The sequence below is a fragment of the Euphorbia lathyris genome, chromosome 5 (assembly GCF_963576675.1).
Source record: "Euphorbia lathyris chromosome 5, ddEupLath1.1, whole genome shotgun sequence".
In the NCBI taxonomy this organism is placed as follows: domain Eukaryota; kingdom Viridiplantae; phylum Streptophyta; class Magnoliopsida; order Malpighiales; family Euphorbiaceae; genus Euphorbia; species Euphorbia lathyris.
Genome location: NC_088914.1, coordinates 90,926,177 through 90,933,112, shown reverse-complemented (window position 1 = coordinate 90,933,112; position 6,936 = coordinate 90,926,177). Strand labels below are relative to the sequence as shown.

The 6,936-nt window shown below is 30.5% G+C and overlaps 1 long non-coding RNA gene across 1 annotated transcript; it reads right to left on the bottom strand.

The window, feature by feature from the left end:
• Positions 1-1,334: 1,334 nt before the first annotated feature.
• Positions 1,335-5,181, bottom strand: LOC136228618 (uncharacterized). Its single transcript, XR_010688767.1, has 2 exons — positions 4,822-5,181; positions 1,335-1,643 (listed from the first exon to the last, which is right to left on the bottom strand). It is a non-coding gene; the product is annotated as an uncharacterized lncRNA (long non-coding RNA).
• Positions 5,182-6,936: the final 1,755 nt, after the last annotated feature.

Below are 6,936 nucleotides of genomic sequence, written 5' to 3'. Positions count from 1 at the left end.
GCTGAGTTCAGGAATAGACTCTAAGTGCTATCTCCTGACTCAAGGAAAGAAACAGACTTAGTCACAAGTTGACTAAGCTTGTATCTCAAAACTACTTAGCGCCGCTGTGTAAACCTTTTCCTAAGAAAAGAAGTCAGCCTTAACGGACAAAATTTTAAATAGTTCCTATCTCCCCCCCCCCCCCTTGGAACTAACCTTATCACGTTATAAGGGAGCAACATCTTTAAGACAGATTTAATCATTATTGACAATCGTCTCCCAAGATACAACAGATTACGCAAGCGAATTCTTACTGTATATAAATTCGTTACCATCGAAGTAGAAAAACAGAACAGAAAATTTGAGAGAGTATAAATAGAACTCGAAACGACATGTCTGTTCACGAACGAATATGACTATTCACGGACAGACACAACTTTTAACAAAAGAACATGACTGTTCACAAAGTGACACGACTATTCACGAACGAACACGACTATTTATAAAAAGACGTGTTTGTTGGTATTTAAATTAATTAATTTCATAATTTTATTCATTTTGTCCAACAAATTTATTAAATAAAAAAGCTAATTTCTAATTTTTAAAATAAATTTTTTAATGAATACTTATAATAATAAAAATTTGCATAAAAAATATTAATTTATTTAATATAATAAATTATATATATATAGACTATTTTTTAATGATTATTTTTAACTATGGTGAAAAACAACCCTTTTCTCTATCAAAACGTCAGGTTTCTAAATTCTCATAGGGCTCGCCCGGCATTCCTTCGAGAGCATGTTGAATAATTTTTATAGATTCCATCATTTCACCAATTCGGACTAAATAACGAGCTAATAAATCTCCTTATGTTTGTCACTGAGGAATAAATTTCTAACTATATTTATATGTGTAATTTTTTACACAAAAACCCCTATTTGGAGACTAACCCTTTATTTTTCTCCTAAAACTCTACTTTTTATACAATATCATCCTTTTCTTCTTAATGATTATGACTAATTTAAAATTATTTGCATTGATTATTTAACATCTCTCTCATCATGTGCATTGGTAATACAAAATACGAACAAATTAAAAATCTTAAATGATATCTATGTAAGACCGGATTTTAGAACTTTTATCACGTACTTATCAGTTTTTTCTCATCACTTTTTCCCGCAACATATCCCCAATAGCGGTGCTAGGACCTAGATGTCGAATGGGTTATATCGAATAAAAAAATTAAATATTATTTCAAAAATTTAAATGTGGGGCTTTCCGGTCGGGTCGGAGGGTCGGCCGACCCTCCCCACCCCTCTGGCTCCGTCCCTGCATATTCCGTACACAATAAATTAATCGTAAAATTTAATTGCTTATATCATACATAAAACTCCAATCCCAGATCTTGTTTGAAGGGAACACATGAACATTATTAAATCCAACTAGAAAAATAAAAATAAAAAATAGTAAAATAATTATGGATAATAAAATCAAAGGGAAAAATACCTATTATCTATTTGACAAATTCACTCATAAGCTAATTTTATTTTTTCACAAAGCAACTTTTTCATTAAAATAGTTCCCTTCTTCACTAAAGATTGTCTCCAAATCTGGTACAAAGTTTTCAACTTTTCCATGCAGGAAAAAACCCACTTTAGTACCTGTAAAAATAAATCATCCATTGTCAATGTTTGCTATTGAGTTGAATCAGAATTCGAGTTGGAGCTAACTGCAATAACAAACAGCTAACAACAGTAAAAATAATAATTATTAGCTAATAATTGACCAAACAGATTATTCGTGAAAAGTTCTAAAATGCTTTATTACAGTCCTTGTTAGCTATTTGCAGTTGTTGTTAGCGGGTTGTTATTAGCCGATAATTACTAGTATTTGGTAAAATTATGAATATATTATGTTCTTAGCATATAAAACGTCTAATATGGACATTGAATTAATTAACAGATAAATTATAAAATAAAAACTGTAATGCACAAATTAATAAAAAAAAAATCTAAATAATGAAATAATAAGTAAAAATAAAATTTATTGAACGAAGTAAAACCTTGTTTTTCGGCAATAATATTATACAGATAGAAATAACATTAAAGAAGAAATGTGTTTTGTGGAAATAAGAAAAATAATTTTTATCAAATAAAAATAGTTGTTCCGAAAATCTCTAAAAAAGAACTTTTCGTGAAAATCTCTAAAACGATATTGTTTCCAATAAAAAAAATTAATAGTTGTTGTTGTATAAATCTAACCAAACATCATATTTCATGCATTTGGAGTGAAACGCTAAACGTTGCTTCGAAAATCTGAAACAAATACCCCTCAATATTAAACGTTTTGCATGAACATCCTACAAGAAACATTGGCTAGGTTCAGTTAAGGATTTAATTTCACTCCGATTTTATTTCTTGACATATTTTTTTTTTTTTGAGATTATATTATAATATTAAATTCCATCTAAAAAAACTTGTAAAGAAACATGGACTGTATTTTTTTTATGAAAAAATATCCCTAACGTTTTGGGTCAGGAGCAATTTTACCCATAATGTCTAAAATGGTGCAATTTTACCCCTAATGTTTGTAGCCAAGAACAATTTTACCCCTAACGTTGATAAATTGGATCAATTTCAGACACTATTATAAAATACAGTCATTTTTTTCTTTATTTTGCACCAATTACATATCAATTTGTTCTAAAAAAATGATATAATGTTTTTTGTAATTTATTAATAAAATTGGAGATTAATATTTATAAATTCGGTGAATTTTTTAATTTTTTTTGTCTAATTCGTACAAGAGACAATATATTTTTAATATTTTTTCTTATTTTTTCACATCCCAACATATGTTTGTGATTTGTTACTGATAAAATAGCGCATATGTGAAGTGTAGATGATAAGATTCATGACCGAGAAGACAATTTGATGAATCATTTCTCAAATTGAACCAATTTATCAACGTTAGGGGTAAAATTGTTCTTGGCTTCTAACATTAGAGGTAAAATTGCATCATTTTATACGTTAGGAGTAAAATTACTCCTGACTCAAAATGTTAAAGGTATTTTTGCACCTTAACCCTATAAAAAATGAAGTTTGAATATCATAATATTAAAATAGTGTTATAGTTTAGGGGCAATAAATATAATTTACCTTAACATTAGTCCAACAAATTGAAACATGCGGACAGATCATCTTCTCTAGATACATTTTAGGACAGATTTGTACCACTTTCTAAACAAATAATTGCAAACTACAAACTTTCTTATACAATAACACGATTTACAAAATAACCCGTCAATATGATTGTAATTTTTGTTTCGTTTCATAATAATCACGTCAAACATTTAGATCACATAACATGTATGGATCTAATTGAGTCGAGTTAAGTCGAGCTTTGACTTACTCATACTCAATTCCTCAGAAAATTGATGAGCTCGAGTCGAGCTCAACATCCCGTTTGTGATAGGGGCGGAGCCAGCCTAGAGTTTGGAGGGCCGAAGCCCCCCAACCTCTGGCACTAATGTCATTTTATTTTGTAGAGTATTAATTACTCTTAATAGACTCTTTATTTTTTTTTAATTTATGGATTCTTTATTTTAATAACACATTTGAAATCATTTTTATGGTATCTCTTTTTCATAAAAAAAAAAGAATTTCTTACTTTTAACACTCAAATAACTTATAACTAAAATTAAAAAAAAATAAAAATGTTATTAGTTTTGAGAAATTAGCATTGAACTTCTAAAAAATTAAATATTTCTATTTTTTTTTATGTTGAACATTTTTAATTTTTTAAAGTTTTAGGGTGTTGGAGGCTAAAAAAATGTTACCCAACCTTAGGGCTGGACTACCTAAGACTAAAATTAGCCCCCTCAAATTCGGATTCCTGGCTCCGCCACCGCCACTGGTTTGTGAGATGCTCGCGAGCTTGTTCACAAGTTTTGGTTGCTAACATCTCGTTAATTCTCTTCATGAATTTCACTTACGAACAACTTATTAATTATATTGATTCGAAATTTCTTTAGTACAAAACTACAATTTATATAAAACTACATTGATTTACATTTCTCCATCTTTAGAAATACTATTATTAAAAAACTAATCGAACCACGTCTGCTCTAGAGCATGTTTGTGAATATTATAACTGAGTTTGTTCATGAACCTATAACCGAGCTTTCGAGTCGAGTTTTGTTGTACTCAAGCTCGACTTTATAAATCGAGCCGAACACAATCGAGCTTTTATAGCCAAACACCAAGCCGCTCATGAGCAGCTCATTTAGTGTCCTAATAACATGATCATGACACTGCAACCCATTTTGACACTATATAATTGCTAGGGCTGCAAACAGGACGGGATATAAAATGATTCTCTTATTCATATTTCAAAATATTTTAGGAAATCCTCGCCCCCTCACTATACGAATCAAGGATAAATCTCTCCCCATTCCCCTCGGTGGGAAACTTCTCTAGGGATTCCCTGTCCTTGTTGTGTCAGATCTCTGTGGCATACGGAGAATCTTTGCCCTAATAATATGATTATGACACTACAACTCATTTTGACACCATAATTACTATGATTGCAAACGGGACGGGACAAAAGATGATTCTTTTGCTCACATATCCCCCAATATTTCAGGAAATCCTGGTCCCCCTCGCTCTATACAAATCAAGAAAAAACCTCTCCCCACCCCCTCCCATGTGAAACTTTTTTAGGGATTCCCTATCCCCGTCGTGTCAGATCTCCGTCGGAAACAGAGAATCTTTGCCCTATTAACAACCCACCTAATTACAAACAACATTGAAAACATAAACACGAAGAGATGAAAATTACCAGCTGAAATTCCTGCCATGTCTACCTTCTTCACCTCTTTCATTTCAAGAATCAAAATGTTCATCATCATAAGGAATTTGATAGCAAGTATGGCTGATATGTGTATAAGTGACTGTAAAAATCAGAAAGAAAAGGAAAAGCACTGGGAAAAACACAAGGAGAAGGAGGAAAGAAATGAATCCAAACACACAAAGAAAAGAAAATGAGACTAAAAATGCAGAAGCTAGAAAAATAGTGTATTTTAAGTGTAACATCAAATATGATACTTGCATTTTGAATAACTTAGTTAATTCAGTTGTTCATATGGTTTTGGAATAGTTTTTGTTTGTTTGATAATTTATATTTTTTTTAGTTATTGATTTAAAGTTATCATTATAGATTGATTATTGAAATCTTTTTGAACTTTGATAATTTGATTTTTCACCAATGAGCTTTAGAGCTTTTTGTAAAGTAAGAAAATAGATTAGAGAGTTGATTCAATCATGGAAAAATAATTTTTTCTGGTGGAAATTTTATTATGATCCCGGTTTGTTTAACCTTATCGATGCAAGATAATAATTGTATAACATTTTTTTTTGTATATCATTAATTTCCAATCAGGGATGGATTCAGGGGAGCTAAAGGAGTTTGAGTATTCACATGTCGTCGGAAAACGTCGAAAATTTTATGAAAATTGTGTACAGTGATATCGGGGGAGTAGAAGGGGTTTGAGCACCCACTGGTTGTCGAAAAACGCTAAAAAATATATGGAAACTATGTATGGGGCTTAAATTTTTTATGTAAAAATACACAAAGAAAAAAAAAACAATTTAACACACATAACTCACGAGAGACCACCACAAACGTTCCATATTAGTGAATTTTAGATCAGTCACTGTGTACAATACTTTAATTTTTTTTAATATAAAAACAATTAAAAACTTCCCCATTTTTGGCCCCTGTATTATCAAAATTTGTTGGGTGAATAGATGACTTTTGGCTTTTGTGAGAGATAATAAATATGATAATAATAAATATGGTTTGAAAATTATCTATCGTTTAAATTTTTGGTTGTAATGGTTTCTTGATATGTTAATATAGTCTCTTAGATCAAGTTAGGGCACACACAAAAATCTGCAAAACTCAAAAATCAAATCGAAACCAATAAAAAATAAGGTTAACCGAAACTGATGGATTAGTGTACGGTTTTTAATTTTAAAAATAGTAGTTATAATGGTTACGGTCACGGTTTTCATATTCTAAAAAACGCGGTTAACCGAAACCGAACGAATTCAATTAAACATGTAAAAATATATTTATATATTATCCCACTTAAAATAAGTACAGGGATCAATAGAATTTTTTTTAATAAGAAACAGTAATTATTTCCGGTGACTAGGACTCAACAATGGAATATTTCGTCCCAAATGTCTCCGTACTATCAAATTTGTCACAAAGTAGATAATTAGTGAAATTAATATACATGGATAGGGTTTAGTTGGTAAATCATGGAGGATAAGAATTATGGTCCAAAAGACATAGTAATTTGATGCGTTAAAAAGTTGTTGTAAGGGGAAAATGCATTGTCCAATCCATAATTCACACGTACATAATGCACGCACATCTCCCTCTCCGTCCTTAATCTCTTCAACTCGCTCTTGACCCGTCGTTCCACTCACAATAAAAATTAGATTTTTTTTACTAATGGTTAGAAACCGAAATAAAAGGTTAACCGACCGAAATAATTGGTTAACCGATTAGTGGTTAACCGAATTTAGTGGACTAATATATGATTAGTGTTTTAAAAAAAAACCGATAAAATGGTTAACCGGCTGAATTAACCTTAATGGAACCGACCTCTAGATCAAGTGATCGAAAGTTTCAAATCCTAGTAACTTCATTTGTTAATGAAACTTCTAATACATGGTAAGATGAGCATGTGTTGTAAACGCTTCAAATCCAAAAATGTGTATCAGAGATATTAGTAAAAGCTATTCTTAAATCTTATCGGCTTGAAAATGTTCAAATTCTAACAACTCCATTTGTTAACAGAATTTCAACAATACAGTAAGATGAGACTAAATAGTATAGTCTTAGCATGTATCAGAAATAATAATAAAAACTATTTTTATATTT